We start from the raw sequence: 18,179 nt of genomic DNA, 5'->3' as shown, positions 1-18,179 counted from the left end.
ATTTCTTTTCTAAGATTCTGGGTTACATAGACTTAGCTCTACACAAAGGATTTCCTCTAGGATGGCTCTGGGTAATGCAATTTGGTGTTTTGGGGGGAACTCTTCCACCAGAGAGTCTAGGGAGTATATTCTGCCATTCTATTTACAAGTTTTCCTTCCAGAGATGACTGGGTAGACTAGTCTGAATCTTGACCTGAAGTCTCCCATCCTAGAGCCCACTAGCTAGTGTAGTCTGGTGTGTATGCCCAGAATTCTTCTGTCGATTCTGGAAAGGGGTCCTCTAGTTTTCGGGTGGCACACTTTCCTCCCTAGGCCTCTGGGTGGTGTAGTCTGAAGATCTATCTGCAAGTCGACTTGCCAGAGTCTACCAGGTAGTGTAGTCTTTGTCATAAACTTTACTTTTTGCTCAGAAACATTGCTGTGGTTGTATAGTCTAGCATCTCCAGAATTCCTTTTACTAGTGACTGAACAAAATGTACTCTGGCTTTCTGGTGGCAATTTTTTTCAGGCCTCTGGCATTTTTAGTTGAAGCTCTCCCCAGAATTCTTCCCCCAGTGTCTTCTGGGTAGGGTAGTCTTTGTCTGTACATGAAGTTTTTGCTCCAAGAAACCTTTAGGTTTTGATGTCTATGTTTCATGCTGGAAATATCTCTCCAATGGATTTGGGGATGTGTATCTGGCATTCTGGTCAGAAGTTTTCCATCTGCAGACCTCTGGTCAGTACAGGCTATGACTCTAGCTAGAAGTCTTTCTTTTCTTTCAGAGGCATCAGGGTAGTGTCATTGGGTGTTTCTGCCCAGAACACTTCTTGCTGGCTTCTCTAGAAAGTGTATTCTGTCATTTTGACAGGATTCATTCTCTCAGAAGTTTCTAGGTGGTGTAATCTGGTATTTCTGCCCCAAATTCCTCTTCCTTCTAACAACCCTGTAAAGTGTACTCTGACTTTCCAGTAGCTAGATTTCCTTTCTAGGCTTCTGGTTCATGTAGTCTGAAATTCTACCATGAAGGCATTTTTCCAGATGGCTCTGCAAAATATAGTCTGGCATTTCGGCCAACGGTTCTGCTCCTGGCCAGTCTAGGAAGTTTATTCTGGGTAGTACGGCTGAATCTCTCTCTGGAAGTCTCCCTCCTAGGGACCTCTAGCTAGTGCAGTCTGGTGTTTCTTGTCAGAGTTTTTCTGGAAGCTTTGGATAGGTATTCTAGCTTTTTGGTGGCATGTTTTATTTTCAAAGCCTCTGTGTATTATACTCAAGATTTTACCCAGAATTCTTCTAGGTGGCTTGAAAAATCCCTACGGGCACGTGTGCGTGCATGTCCAATACCCTGAGAGGAGTGTGAAGGAAATGGGATTGTAGCATGGCCATCCTTTCGTGGGATAATTTATCACTTCCTTTTCTCTTACTTTCTCTGTCTTCCTCTGGGGAGCTCATGCATCCTATAGAAAAGATAAAAAAAATAAAATTGAAAGTGAAAAATAACATCCTGGATAAAATCTACTATTTACTGACTGGATGCATCTTGTTTTCTGATCTGTCAAGTGGTGGTAGCAATGCTAAAACCCCAGGTTTGCTTGTGAGCAAAGTAAAATAATGCAATCAGATGCCTGCTAGATGCTATTTGGTCTCTCTCCCTCCCTCCATACAATGTTTGCCTGATCTTGCTGTATTTTTTTAGCACTTTTGCCTTGTTCTGACAGTTTTCCTTTTTTGCCTCCATTTGACTGTGGTGATGAGAGCTCAGGCTAACATTAGAAAACCCTCAAACAGTGGATACTTTGTTAGCAGCTTTTGCAGGCTGAGATTGCCAGCCCTGCCCCCACCACCATTCTCCCAAGGGCCCAGAATGCAAATCCAGCTGCAGCTTGACAGATCCACCTCTCAGTTCAGAGCCAATGTGATTGGAATGTCGCAGAGAGGTTGAAAGGGGACCAGAAAAATTACGTAAAGTAACAAAACGGAATAAAGGGTTCTCCTGTTATTGACTTAGGCCAGTGCCACAGGCACTAGTGGAAATCCCCTATCAAGTGCCTATGTTCCTGATCAAAATGCTGAGGAAGGCAAATCTCCACACAGACCGGAAAGACATTGAATGTACTAGGAATTGCTTGAGACCACATCTTTCCACATGCACCTAGTACTTGACTAGTTACCTGACTTTCATAAAGATACAGAAGGATAGAGGCCAGCAGGTGGCATAGTGGTTAAGTTGCTCATAGGGCCGACTACGGTTTGAGTCCTGGACCAGGGAGCTTGAAACTCATACATGTGTTTGTTGCATGTGCTTGTGTGCCTAAAATCCCAGGAGGAGAATGGAGGAGAAGAGATTGCAGTATGGCCATCCCTCTCACTTGTTCTCTCACTGTCTTTCTCCATCTTTCCTGTGACCACACACACCATATGGCAAAAGTCGAAAAAAAAAAAAAAAAAGGAAAAAAAAAGACATGGAAGGATGAAGAGAAAAAAGTCCAGTCATCAATGAGGAGTATTTATTGAGCATCTTCATGAACTTGTTCCTGTGCTAACAACCTGATGGTGGCAAAACAATGATATGAAGAGAATTGATCTAATCACCACCATCACTTGGATTCTAAGAGAAAGGACAGTCCAAAGTTGCCACAACAATTTCTTGAGGACAATCATTACAAAGTAGAGGACTGATAAACTGTCATGTTTATGAACCATCTATGGAAGACTGAAGTAAGTCCTTTTCAAGCAGGAAGGAGTTAATTGGAAAAGGCTTTAGCTACCACCTACCTGCTGCTAGTGACTGTGCTGTTAGTCTTTATTTTCATTTCCCCTAATGATGTTAACTAGGTTTATTAGGATTGCAAAGAAAAGAGACATGCAGAGGCATGATGATAGTTTATTTTAAGGAAGCAAGGAAAGTCTAGAGAACAATAATGCCTTAGATTTGGCTATCCTATGATTACAAATGAGGGTATATGAACACCAATCTCCAAATCTCCCTTGGAATCTACTTTCTTCCATGGCTTCCCTAAAGAATTCAGACAGCTGGGACCAGCAGATGGCATAATAGTTATGTCACTGGACTCCCACGTAGTCAATCACGGTTTGAGTCCTGGACCTGGCAGTTCGAAACTCACACTGGGCATGTGTGCCTGTGTTCCCAAAATCCAGAGAGATGAATGGAGGAGAAAGGACTGCGACCTGGTCATCCCCCTGGGGAGTGATTTTTCACTTTCTGTCTCTCTGTCTTTTCAGTAAGCACACACTTAAGAGAGCAAAAATCTCTCTTAGCAAGAAAAATAGATAAATAAACCTCACACTGGGTGGATGTGTATGTGTACCCAAAATCCTGAGAGGAGAACAGAGGAGAAGGGATTGTGGCATAGCTATCTCCCTTGGGGGGTGGGGGGTGGGTGATTTCTCATTTTCTGTTTGTCTCTTGGGTAAGCACATGCACATACTAGCAAAAAGTCTCTCTTAAGGAAAAATAAAAAGAATTCAGACAGTTCATATCATGTGTCAAAGGAACATTGGAACGAAAGTACTCATGTTCCTGTGTTGTGGTTCCCCCATTGCATGGATGTGACCTCCATTGTCAATTGACTTCCATTGGCAATCCCATATGTGAAAATGCCAAGTTTCAGGGTTGGAGTCTGTGAGTTTGTCCAGAATTCTTCCCTAGTTCTGTTTTAAACGGATCACCTTGGCCAAAAAGGCAGCACTACCTCTATCCTGTGTTTCACAAAACCCTTGGGCTTTTGGTGTACTTACTTCCATCACCAAGTAAAAACATACTATGACCTTTATCATTAAATAGAAACACTTCTCTCCACCTTTGCATAAGTCATCCTTGGGTGTAACAATTTATGTTAAAGAATACTGAGTATTGGGAATCAGCAGTTGGCATAATGGCTATGTCACTGGACTCCCACGTAGTCGACCACGGTTCGTGTCCGGGACCTGGTGGCTTAAAACTCACGCCGGGTGCGTGTGCCTGTGTGCCCAAGATCCGGAGAGGAGAATGGAGGAGAAGAGATTGTGGCGTGACCATCCCCTCTGGGGGGTGATTTCTCGCTTTCTCTCTCTATGTCTCTCTCTGTCTGTCTGACAAGCGCACGCACCCTATAGCAAAAAAAACCTCTCAAAAAAAAAAAAAAAGAATACTGAGTATTGGAGGATGAAATGGAAAATTGTTTAAATGTATTGGTTCACAGCATCTGAGATCTAGCTCTAGCCAAGGCAGAATTCTCTGACATGAGGCAATCATTCAGGCAGTTCCCCTTCCAAAATCATCAGGAACAGTATTCAGAATTCATCTACATATCTGCAGCTCATTGACCTCTAGAGTCAAATTTCTCCATCTCTGATTGATTGTGTCTACAGGGACTCTGTCTGATTCTACTCTAGTATGTATTATCTCTCAGCTTGTTTTGTTTGTTTGTTTTTTCTTTAGAGAGAGATTTTTGCTACAGGGCACATGCACTTGCTAGAGAGACAGAGAGAGAGAGAGAGAGAGAAAGTGAGAAGTCACCACCCCAGAGGGTATGGCCAAACCACAATCCCTTCTCCTTCATTCTCCTCTTGGGATCTTGGACATACATACACATGTGCCCAGGGTGAGTGAAGCCATGAGATCCAGGACTTGGATCATGGTGAATTATGTGGGAGTCCAGCAACGTAACCATACACCATCTACTTGTTCCTCTCAGTTTGTTTTTATTGCTTTCCTCTGGGGATATCTACACTTCTGCACTGTCTTCTGTGTCTCTATCCCATATGAGAACTTTCCAAGAGAAATAAACTATGGAGTTATTTAATTATTCTCCAATAGCATCAGCTAGTCATGATAAAGTATATCATGTCCATATTAGGCAGAATTTCCATGTTGGAGCCACTTTATTGACTTTTGGTCCAAGATTGGTTAAATCTTGATCTTTTCAGCTGCAGCCATGGTTCAAAGTACTGACAGATATTCATGAGAATTGCTACACTCTGACTGTTCAGAAGGAGGCTAAAGTCTAAAGTATGTATAAGTGTGATAATACTAGTGATTAACTTTATTTCTTTGATATGCTATCACCTATACCTAAATCTATCCTAAGCTTGACCAGCTTCTACCAATTCTTCAAATGTGGCACAAATGTCACCATTACTATGAGAAATAGAAGGAGAGGATGACCTGTATTAAAAGGTCCAAGAGGGACCAGCAGTTAGCGTAATGGCTATGTCGCTGGACTCCCACGTAGTCGACCTTGGTTTGAGTCCTGGACCCGTTGGCTTAAAACTCACGCCAGGTGCATGTGCGTGCGTGCCCAGGATCCCAAGAGGATAATGGAGGAGAAGGGATTGCGGCATGGCCATCCCCCCTGGGGGGTGATTTCCCGCTTTCTGTCTCTTTGTTTCTCTCTGTCTGTCTGGCAAACACACGCGCCCTATTGCAAAAACCTCTCAAAAAAAAAATGCCCAAGAGACATAAATCAGTAACAATATATACACTTTACTTAGATTCTCATCAATCACATTATGTGACAGTTGTTAAAACAATCAGTGAAATGTAAATGCTACCTTAGATATGGTGATTTCAAATTAAATTTTTTGAGAGGTTTTTGCAATAGGGCACATGTGCTTGCCAGAAAGACAGAAAAAGACAGAGAGACCGAAAGCTAGAAATCACAGAGAGACAGAAAGTGAGAAATTGGCCATGCTGCAATCCCTCCCCCTCCATTCTCCTCTTGGGATCTTGGGCATGCACACACATGTGTCTGGCATGAGTTTAAGCCACCAGGTCCGGGATTCAAATCACAGTTAACTACATGGGAGACCAGTGACATAGCCATTACACCAACAGCTATCAACAATAATCAAATAATTATTTTTAAAACATGATGATTACATCAAGCTTATGGATTTCTGAGTAGGTTCTTATCTTTCGTGTGTGTGTGTGTGTGTGTGTGTGTGTATAATAAAATCCAAAACTATCTTTCTCCAGTTCCAGCCAATCAGATCTTTAATTCATTGTGCCATATCTATAATTTTTGTAGAAACCTTTATTATAGCACTTACATATGGAATGCTATTGAGTTATTTGCTTATACCACTCCCCATACCATGGACCAACTCTGTAGAAATGAACACCTCTAGTGCCATATTGTGATCTCTACATACTATTTCACATTCTAAGGAAATGGAGCTAATTGCCCAAATGGTTGAATCCAGGACTAGGGTAGAAAATTTTCAAGAGAGTCTGAAACATCTTGTCATTACAGAAAACAAAAATGCAGTGAGAGATTTCTAGCATTGAGTCAAAGATTTGGAAACTACGTGGCCAAAAATGGGACAATGAGAGGATCCATAAGAATACTGACTACAGTGGATCAGCTCCAATAGTGCCGCAGTAACACAATACTCCATGATGCTGAAGCTACATGGATGGCTCCTGGGTTCTCATTCCAGGGCCTTCTGGTACATACCAGGCTTATATGCATGTGCCCATGATCCTGGCTGGTTGAGGCTAGGGGTGTACAATAGCATGAAGTTCCTGTTAGGGGTTCCTTGATGTCTCTCTGTGATGGAAAAAAATGAACTTTAAAAACATAGTATCTACAATAGATTAAAATATAATTATTTTTAGTTCATAAGTTCATAATTCCTTTTTTAGTTTTTACTGAATGAATTGTTTCTTTAAAAACGTTTAACAAACTGAATTTTACACAACCCATAGACCCAAAGATTTAATGAATCAAAATAGTTACATCCATTTTCATACAATTCCAAGAGAAATAAGTATCTATAAATAATAGCCTTATAATTTAGGTGCCATTTCAATATATTTCAGTGAAATAAAATTGCCAGCCATGTATGTAGTATGACCTGAGGATTCTTGATATTATATCCTTACACAGAAATAAGTCAAGGAGGGACTAGCAGTTAGCGTAATAGCTATGTCGCTGGACTCCCATGTAGTCGACAGTCGTTTGAGTCCCGGACCCGGTGGCTTAAACTCACATGCTGGGTGCATGTGCATGTGTGCCCAAGATCTCAAGAGGAGAATGGAGGAGAAGGGATTGTGGTGTGGCCATCCCCCCTGAGGGGTGATTTCTTGCTTTCTATCTCTCTGTTTCTGTCTGTCTGGTGAGCGCACGCACCCTATAGCAAAAACCTCTCCAAAAAAAAAAAGAAAGAAGTCAAGGACTTCTGTGACTCTGGATCCTAAATTCTACCTTGGGAAGACTTTCTTTTCATTATCTCAATTCCTTATTCATTATGAAATGCAAATATATTTTTCAGGACTGGGAAATAAAAAAAATTACTTTAAAAAAATATTGCAATCTTACTTTTAGCTCTTAGATTAAAATGTCAACATGAAGATAAGACCTGTAATATTCACATTTCTCTCCAGCAGTTAAAACAAAACAAAACAAACAACAAAAAAAACTAAACACTTTTCACAATGAAGAACCCTAATCAATATTTTTTAAATAAATTATTTTGCTAGTGTAATAGGTCATAGTAAAGTCCTAAAGAAATAAGAGAATTGAGTTTTAAGTCAATAACTACTCCTTAGACATGAAATAACCAGACAGTGGTGAAAAGTTTCATATTTCAGATTTGCTCAAATAGGAAAGGTCTAATAGAATATCGTCGTGAGATATAAAAAGGTATCAAAGGTCTGTCTAACAGGGAGAAAATGGAACATGTAAGGGAAAGCAGTGAATCAAGGACTATAGACACCCTAACAAAAATGTAAAGCCTTTTGACCTTTCATTTTTCACTGCAGCTTACTTGACCCTGGCTAAGAAATACTGGTCTTCACAACAGTCACTCAGAGTAGCTACGTTCCATAAGGCCAGTCACCATAATGACTGTATCCAGGTCATATATACACCTGAGAGTATCAGAATATTTACACATAATAATTTATAGACCAAAGTAGAGGACTCTTCTTCACAGTGTAAAGTACATCCATCTTCCAAGGGAAAAAAAAAGAAAGAATATTTTATACTAAATATTGGGTCATAAGAAAAGTTGTGATGTATTTTTATGCAAAAATGTATCATGACTATTTATTTACTTATTTATATTTACCCCTATGTCTGATCCTCTGCCCTTTCCTACCCTCTTCTCACACTATCTCTTATGTCTACAGTTGTCTTCCCTTTCTTTTCCCCCACATTTTATTGATCATCCAAATTCTTAAATAATCTAACTACTTTCAATAGCAAGTTCAGCTGGTAGTTTCAAGAAAAACAGTTTTGAATTGGTAAGGAAATTTGCTTAAAACTTAAAGCCTGGAAACAGGTTAGTATTCTGTTCAAATAGTAGGTACATGAACCTATCGATGGCTCAAGACAGGACAAAAACTCTTAAAACCGGACAATAAAACCTAGAAGAAAAGCAGTAATATTTTAGTCAAAAGTCACAGAATGCTATTTCACGAGTTCAGTCTCATGTACTTAATCTATCTTCTGTCCTGGTTCGATCTTCCTGACTGAATTCTGGGATATAATATTCAACTCCAAACTTGTACCTATGATTAAGTTGGCCATTTTCTTAGTTTTTGAACTCTTATTTCTGTGTGACTACATTTAATTTTGCTGACATAACACTCCCTTGAGAACTTCTGGAGATCTGGTCTGGTGTTGGTAAATTCTTTCAGGTTTTGTTTATCTGAGAATGTTCTTGTCTTTTCTTCCCATATGAAGGATAATGTTGCCAGCGGGGTATAATATTCTCAGTTGAAATAGTTTTTTTTATTTTACACTTTGACTATATTTCCTCATTCTTTCCTTGCACGCATTGTTTCCGATGAGAGATCAGCTATTAGTCTGATGGGATATCCTTTGTAGGTAACTTGTTTCTCTCTTGCCAATCTTAGTATCTTGTCTTTGTGATTTTGGTCAGTCTGGCTATAATGTGTCTTGGAGAAGATCTCCTTGGGTTGATTCTATTTGGGGTACTTTGTATTTCTTGGGACTGGACCTTTGAGTGGCTCTCTAGATTTGCAAAGTTTTTTTGCAGGATGTCATGGAATAGATTATCATGCCTTTATGAGTCTCTTCACCTTCTGGGATGCCAATTATCCAGATGTTTGGATGTTTGATGGTATCTAGTATTTCTCATATATTATTCTCAAATTTTGGGGCAATTTTCTTAGTCTTTGTGGTGGATTTTTCTAGACCAGCAATTTTCTCTTCTACATCTGAGATTCTACTTTCCATATGATCTAGTCTGCTTTTAATACTTTTAAGAGAGATTTTGACTTCCTGTATTATAACCTTCATTTCTAACAGTTCCGATTGATTCTTTTGTAAAGTGTATAATTCCTCTTCTTGATCTTGCAAGAATTTAGTCACCTCCCAGAACTCGTCAGCTCCTTTCTCTTTTCTCTTCTGCAGTTCATTGTCTCTCTTCTCTTCCATCTCTGTTAGCTTTGCCATTATGAATGTTCTAAATTCTTTATCAGACATTTCCATGATTTCCATTGAACTGTCTGTGCATGAAGAGGAGTTATTCTTTTCCCTTGGAGGAGAGGTATTTTCTTGCTTTCCCACATTTCTTGTGGCCCTGTGGTGACTTCTGGTCATCTGATGGAAAGTGTGTTTTTTCCCAAACTTGAAGTTCAATCTGAGTGTCTAGGAGTGTGCAGAAAAGGAAACAGAGAGAGAGAGAAACAACAGCAACAAAAACAACTAAGAAACAGAGAAAAAGAGGAAAAAAAAAACTAAAAAATTTAAAGCAAAAACTAGAAAACTGCACGGTTCTCAAAGCACACCACATGAAATCACTAATTCTCAGGACCCATGAAGGTGTCTTCTGAGGCCTGCTCCCTTGCCTCTCCTGGGTTGGGAGGAGAGGGGATTACTAACAAGATAAAGGCAGAGGAGGAACTGAAAGCAGAGAAAATGCTTTACCTTAAAAAATTTTTTAAAGGAAAAATAACAAAAAAAAAAAAGAGAAGACAGAGACAGAGCTAGAGAGAGACAGACAGAGACAGAGGCAGAGAGAAAGCTTGAGGGAGCTCCTACCACTGGAGTTTGTGGGCAGGAGGCTGGATTATCACTAGAAAAATCTTCATTTCTTTATTCCCTGAAATCACTAGTTCTCAGGAGCCATGAAAGTGTCTTCTGAGACCTGCTCCCTTGCCTCTCCTGGGTTGGGAGGAGAGGGGATTATTAACAAGATAAAAGGAGCAGAGGGACTGGAAGCTGAGAAAATGCTTTACCTTAAAAAATTTTAGAAAGGAAAAATTACAAAAAAAAAAAAATGAGAAGACAGAGACTGAGGCAGAGAGAAGACTTGAGGGAGCTCCTACCACTGGAATTTGTGAGCTGGAAGCTAAATTATCAGTAGAAAATTTTCATTTCTTTATTCCCTGAAATCACTAGTTCTCAGGAGCCAAGAAGGTATTTTCTGAGGCCTGCTCCCTTGCCTCTCCTGGATTGGGCCATATGTTCATAATAATTCTAAAAAAAAAAACCCTCATTATTTACTGTTAGAAAATGCCAGAGAACCAATTCATTGTTTTAAAAACTAGTAAAGGGAAGAATTAAGCATTGCTCCTGACTCTTCCATGTTAATCATGTATCCCAGCTAATAAACAAAGAAAATATAATGCCAATATTATCATTTTGCAACTCCCAATGAATTTAGTGAATGTAATCAATAATTAAGAATGGTCATACTTACACAAAAATGGAGATAACTGAGACTTACATGCTTTCTAGTACATGGACACAACTTCTGTGATAGTCTTGCTAAAATGTTGAACTTGAATCTGATCAAGACTTTGGTTCTCATACCAATTATACAATACACAGGGGGTAGAGAAACAATAGGATAAATTCAGACCATGGGAAACTCCTCAAAAGAAAGGACTCATTCTTTTTCTAGCTGCCTATAGCTAAGCCTGTGCCTAAAACTATAGCCATGTCTATGCTTGTATTTATATCTATGTTTATCTCTTTATTAAAGTCTATTTGTGTGTCTAGGTCTGTTTAGTATCATTTTATGTATCTATACCTATGTCTATGTCTGATTTCATGCCCATGGCTTCCTATCTACTATTACAAGGAAAATAAATAAAAATAAAGGGGTGACTGGGGCCAGCAGCTGACAAGGAGATAAAGGCAGCTGGATCCCACATGACCAACCAGATGGTTCAAGTCCCAAACCCTGAAAGGAGGGAGAAAGGTCTGTGGCATGACCACCTCCCATGGGACAATACTTTCTCACTTTTCCTCTCTCTCTCTCTCTCTATCTCTGGTGATTACATGTGCCCTATAGCCAAAATAAAGAAAAAGATAAAAAAGGAGGGGAAGGCCTGTATTAAAAAGCCCAAGAGACATATAAATTAACCACAATATTATCAACTTCATTTGAATTCTGATATAGCACCGTGTGTGCCAGTTTTTAAAACCATCAGTGAAATGAAAATGCTAACTCAGATATGGTGCCTTTAAATAATTAGTTTTTAACCGTGATGATTACATAAAGCTAATGTTGTATTTCTGAGTAGGTTCTTACCTTTCCTAGGGGTGTGTGTGTGTGTGTGTGTGTGTATACACGTGTATGTGTGTATACACGTGTGTATGTGTATGTGCATGTGTATAAGAAAATCCAAGATAATATCTTGGAATTAAAGAAAAGTAATGTAAATATAGGGGCAGGGGAAAGTGGATAAGGATATCAATAAAATCAGACAGAGCTGATAATTGTCAAAGCAAAATGATGGGTACGTGGAGTTTCCTTATTTTATCTTCTCTACTTTTTCACATATTTAAGTTTTTTAAAATAAGGGAGGTAAATGTAAACAGACTCCTTCCTTTCCTAGTTCCTTTGTTACTGCCTATTAATCCTTTAAATCTTACCTTCACTGTTACTTTCTCAAAGTAGCTACAATGGATGTTTGTCATTTCTTTTTTACTGGGTGGAAACTGACAAAGCCAGATAACTTGTTTCCAGAAGTTCTGCATCCAGGAAAAGACTACTACTCCACCAACCAAATGTACCTGCCCCAGATTTCAAACGGAAAGAATCAGGGACTGCAGATTCAAGTGTGTGAGCTACCCAATATCCTCTGATTAAATTCCTTATCTATTTAATTTGGCCAGAGATGGATTCTGTTGCTTGTAATCAAAAGCGTAAAGTAAATTAAGAAAAAGCTTACTCTGATTCTCAGTTTAGATCACACTTCTGCTGTAGGTTTTTATAAAACCATTTGCTCACCTTTCATGGAACTTGACACAGTTCTAATTTACTTGCATGTTGATTTGATCAATACGCATGTCCTTATAAGTTTCTTGAGTTTAGAGATTGTGTGTGATTTTTGAGTTTTGTTTGTTTTTCTTTTTTAGTTCATTTATTTATTCCTTCTATTAGTGAGTGACAGAGAGAGAAAGAGCACCTCGCCCAGGATACTGACACTAGAGTCCATCCCCAGCCTTCAACCAACCCCAGATCATGGACACACATGTGCCTGGGGTACTCAGGGAGGTCTCTAGACAGGAACCTTCTTATGCAGAGCTGGCTTGCAGACCATTTGTTTTACTGCTTCACCACCGACTGACCCCAAGGTTGTGCGTTTTGCTTCCCCTCTGTATTTTCAATGTCTGACTAGTGCCCTGGCATGCTGCCTGAAGTCAGGAAATATCTGCTGAATCAGTAAATATGTGAATGACAACAAGAAAGTAGTGCTCACCAATAAAAAAGGTATCATATTCTTTTGGGCACCAGAAAGACATGTACTTTTTCATTACGTTGTGGGTAGGTAGGATCATGGAACTACTTATGTTGAGTAGCCTGTGAGTAACAGAGTCAGTTGTACCTTTTAGCAGAAGGCATTTGATTACTAGTGCTATACCTTCTCCCCTCTCTTTTCTGCTGCTGTGACCAAGACAGTCCTATGTCATAAACGATGTATTACAGGAGAGCAGAGCCTTGATACCCTAAGTGCCTGAGTGACTATGTGGAGGGGGATCCCTAAGCTGAACTGCATTAAATATACAGAATGAGCAAATAGAAAAATAGGAAAAAAAAAAAAAACTCTGTTGAGTTAAGTCACTGAGATCTGAGGGTATTGTCACCTTAGCATTACCTACCCCACCCTGACACACACAAGAGGAGAAAAAAATAGAAAAAGCACACAAGAAGTAAAAGAGTCAGATGCTTGTAGACAAAGAAGAAAATATGGAAATAGGGACTCTAGTTTGCAGTTGATAAATTTGGGGGCTTTTAGAAGGGCTTTTAGGCGATGAGCCTCAACTCTGCCGCTTACATACCTATGTGTTATGGTGAGTTTCTTAACCTCTCTGCACCTCAGTTTCCTCATCTGACAAATGGGAAGAAAAGATAATACTAAATTCCTGGTTTTGATGCATAGATTAAATTTAAATAGAATCATGAAAGTGTAAGTACTGAACTTGGTGCAGTATGGGTGCTCAATGAATGTTGATTGAATGAGTGAATGTTTGCAAAGAAGTCACAGGTAAAACCAGGGAGGGGAAGGGTGAAGGAAGCCATGTAGTGAGGGAAGCCTCCGATTGCTAAGTAGACCCATGCTCTGAATCTCCCAAGTCTGTCACTGCATTGTAATTTAGTAAATCATTTCAAGCAGTGGGGTGTTTGCTTATTCAATCAAGAAGTGGATTTATGCCTGATTCTGGCGGCTCCCCTGCAAAGTGCTATGAGCTTATGAGGCTCCCCAGTTCAGGAGCCAGATTGCTGCACAGTGATTGATGTGCTCTGGGAGGCTGGCCCCACAGCCATGAGCATAGGGCATAAATCTGAGGCTTGCAGGGAGCCCTGATCCAGCCTGGCACACCTTGGCAAAGCACCAGCCATGAGCCCCTTCTCACCTTACTGCAGGGCCCTCACGTTACAAAAGGTGAGGGCAAGGCCCAGACTCTGAGGCCCACTGGGAATATCATTCATTCATTCATTCATTCAACAATTCCCAAGCATGCTCTATGTGCCAGGCTCTGTGCTTAGTACTTGGGATATAAGTGGCAAATGTGAAAGGCACAGGCTCCACTCTCTTGATAGTTACTTTCTTTCATGACTGATCAATAAGATAGCCAGTAATCATCTTTAAAAGGCTTATAAAAAATACATATTAGGAAAAACAAAACCTATGCATGAATTTCAATTTTTTTGGCACCATATAAACTCATATTTTTCCATAAACTCTTTAAAGTCCCCTCATGAAAGGGGGTGTCTGAGCAAGTCTTGGAGCTCGAGGCTTGCCATCCAGAGAAGAGGCTCTTTAAGCTGTGAGACTTCTAGAAAGAGGGAATGGCATTTACAAAGTCAAAGAAGTAAATGAGTGGATAAGAAGGAGAAGGTAGGAAATTCTGGAACAGAGTCCAGTCACTACAGCTAGAGAGCCGAACTAGGGTGAATAGAGAGAGGAGCCTCTAGAGAGGCAGGGAGGGGGCTAATATAGACACCTTTTCAAGCCATACTGAGGAGTTTGTGCTCCATCTTAAGGGCAATGGAAAGCTATTGAGGTGGGGGTGGGTTCGAATCATAAGATTTTTCTCTTCTGAAAGTCCCTGCAAGGTTTTCTTTGCAGGTTTAACTAGAGGAGGCTGGAAGATCTGGTAGAAAGCACAAATCTCCAGATGAAATGGGCAGGGGCCTGAATTTAGATGTGACAGGGGAGTTTACAGCTGAGACGTAGAGCGGGTGATAACAGCTAATACTAACTGTGCCGGATACTGTTTAAAGTAGAACTTAACTGATTTAATTTTCGCAAATCTATGCTGTAGGTACTGTCAGTATGCCCTTTATATAGATGAGAAAAAATGAGGCACTGAGGGCTTAAGCAACTTGCATCAGGTCCCACAGCTTTTAAATGACAGACCTGGAATTCAAACCCAGGCAATTTAATTCCGAGATCTATGCATCTAACCCACATGTTCTGCTGTCTTGTTAGACCACAAGCTTTCCAGAATGTCAGGGGCCAAAATCTATATTATGCACAGCACAGAGCATGGCACCTGATGGATATTTAATTACTATTTGTTGAATAAATGACTGAACTGATGAATGGAGTATGAACAGCCTGGCCTTGCATCACTGCCCAGCCATGTCCTCCTTTGACCATCCCGCAAGTCCTTTTTCTCTGCCAAGCTTTGGCTCTGTCCTTTCTAACAGAGGCTTAATTAGGAAACGAGGTGACTACCTCTCGGGGTTTCTCTGCACATCCAGCATGATAATGAATGTGAACGCGTTTCGTAAATGATACGGCGCTCTGCCAGTGTGGTTATTACAATTGTTACCATCCAGGCTAAGACCCCACATTGGAATTCCAAGCGGCGTTTATCTTTTTGTTGAACACCACCAGCTTCCTTTCCCTGGAAGTCTTCAGTGCAAATTAATTACTGTTATCTGTTTCCAGGGGCTGTGGCCACCTGGCCATCTCTCTCTTCCTGACAGCTGAGGCTCCTATGAGCCCAGGAGGGGGAAATTCTCTCCTCCTCATGGCGGCTCTTTTTTTCCCCTATTTACGTCTCCTTTAATCTGCATATTATCATCAGCACAAAGCCCTCAGAATAACATCTGACAAATGACGCCTATTAAAAAAAAACAGTGTGCACTTCTCTTTCACCGCCTTCTAATTTGGAATAGCATTATAACTATGCATCGCTAGACAAGCAATATTATGTTAAGAACATGATAAAATACCAGCAGCTCTGTAATGGCACCAACCAAATGGTAATTTCTGCTTCAGAAATTGGTCATTTATTTTGCTGGTCTGTTCTTACGTTCAAATTAGATGAAGTTTAATATACTGTAAAATTGAATGTATTCTGTCCTTTTCAACAAATATGGCATGTGTGAAAATGATTTATGGCTCATGGGAACCTCTAAAATGTTAAATAATCCCTTTTTTTTGTGTATTTCTTAAGTAAGTTATGGCCTGAGAGTTTAAACACAGGAAAAGCAAAACTTTATTAAGCTCCAGGCCCTAGTTCTCCTGTTATCAGGCCATGGTAAGAATGGGAGCTGTGGCCCTGCACATATTACATTGGGCTGTAAGAGCAGCCACATTAATTGCTACATTAATTTTCTTCTATTAACTGTAATTGGGAGGAAAGCAAGTCTTCCCCAGTGAGTGTTATAATTTGCGGCTTAATTTTTAATAAAGCTGTGTTGAGACCATGGGTGCTTAGCACAGGCCATTTCTTTCAATGGGTGTTTGTCATCCTGGGGCTAGCAGACTGTAAGAAGAGCTGCTTGAGGAGCCGGGGCAGGTGGCATAGTGGGTAAGGCACTGGACTCCCACATGGTCAACCCCAGTTTGAGTCCAGGATCTGTTGGCCTGAAAATCATGCTGGGCACGTGTTCTTGTGTGCCAAGAATCATTGGAGAAGAGGGGAGGAAAAGGGATTGTGGTGTGGCCTTCCCCTCGATGAGGAAACTTCTCTGAAAAGTACATGCACCCTACAGCAAAATGAAAAAAAAAAAAAAGCTGCTTAAAATGTGCATTATGAGGCAAGAGGTAGAGGAGCTTGCATCCCTCCCTGAGATAAGGGATAATGAGCTCTTTTCTGGAAATTACTCAACTTTTGCCTTATTTCCCTGCTCCTTGTCCTCCACACACCACCTCAAGCCCAAGGGGAAACTTGAAAAGCTTGGATAAATGACCAAAGAATATAATTAGATATCCAAGAAAGTGGCTATACTACTGGCTCACCCACAACTGCAGGTAAGTTATTTGAACACCTGGACTTTAGTTTTTTCATCTATAAAATGTGGAGATTGAATGATAACAAGACTTTAAAGAGTTTTTTTTTCTATTTTTTTCTTTCTTTTTTGTTTTGTTTTGTTTTAGGGCACATGCATTTGCCAGAGGGCCAGAAAGTGAGAAGTCACCCTGCAAGGGGGATGGCCATACCACAATCCCTTCTCCTCCATTCACCTCTTGGGATCTTGGGCACACACACACACACACACACACATACACACACACACGCACATCCCCAGCATGAGTTTTAAGCCACTGAGTTTTAAGCCACTCAAACCATGGTTGACTACATGGGAGTCCAGTGATGTAACCATTACACCATTTTCTGGTCCCTACAAAACCCTTTCATCACATGGTCCATGTTTTAGGTATTGTACTAAGCACTTTAGATATATCTCATCATTAAATTCTCATGGGAGCTCTATGATGCAACCATGTTATCATTCCCATTTTATAGATGAGAAAACCAACACAGATACATTGTGGAACTTGCCCCAAGTCACAGAGATAGTAAGTGGTAGAGGCAGGATATAACCCAAGTGGTAGAGGTCCAAGTCCAGACTTCATGTTTAACCTGATAGGCTATACTTTCCACAGGAGACTTAAGGAGATGGTGGATGTAAGTAGGTTTGACATTTCCTTACTAGGAAGTCTTTTGCTTAACAACTATTTTCTCTTAAGAATTATTTATTTAGTTTGTTAGGGTTTTTGTTTTGTTTTGTTTTTGCCATAAGGTGTGTGTGCTTGCTGGAGAGGAACAGAGGGAGGGAGAGTGAAAAATCACATTTGGGGGAGTGCCGGAGTCCAGCCTCGGCGTGGGTGGGTTATCTCGATGGAGGCGGCGAAGGTGAACAGAAACAAAAATTAGACTAAGACCTCAATGCCTTTTAGCATGTTCTCAGCTGGCCACAGCCAGAGCAGAACTCGAGGCTGCAGTGCTGGCAGCTATAAACACACGTATTTATTGAGGGATCTTACAGGAGTAGGAGGGGTGAGTGGGAAATTAAAGATTTACTCTATGAAACAGAGAATTCAAAGCACAGGAACAATGATCATAAAACATGATGTCTGTCTTGTTTGAACAGGTGAAATCAAACACAGTTCTCAGGATGAGGAAGTCCATTTGTCTGTTGTATCTTCTTCTTAGATCTTGATTACTGGGAAGGGTCTTTTGAAGAGGGGGCTTGCAGGATGTTTGATAGTTTCAGTCCTGGGCTAGTTTGATAACTTTGCTGAATACAAAGACCTAGATAGAAATCTTGTCTTGTTAAGTAAAGACACAGTTAATATATGGACTATCTATACATTACAACAATAGAGGGTGAGTCTATGATCTTATATGGGAAAGGAAGATGATCTTGTAGCTCAGGAGACAACACAGGATGTTTTATTAGCAGTTTGCATAGTCAACAGCACATAGATGAGAAACTCTTTGTAGTTGAAAGCTACCTGTTGCTTTAGATAAGA

Source organism: Tupaia chinensis, unplaced genomic scaffold (genome assembly GCF_000334495.1).
Source record: "Tupaia chinensis unplaced genomic scaffold, TupChi_1.0 Scaffold000231_2, whole genome shotgun sequence".
NCBI lineage: Eukaryota > Metazoa > Chordata > Mammalia > Scandentia > Tupaiidae > Tupaia > Tupaia belangeri.
Note: the sequence above shows the minus strand (reverse complement) of the source record.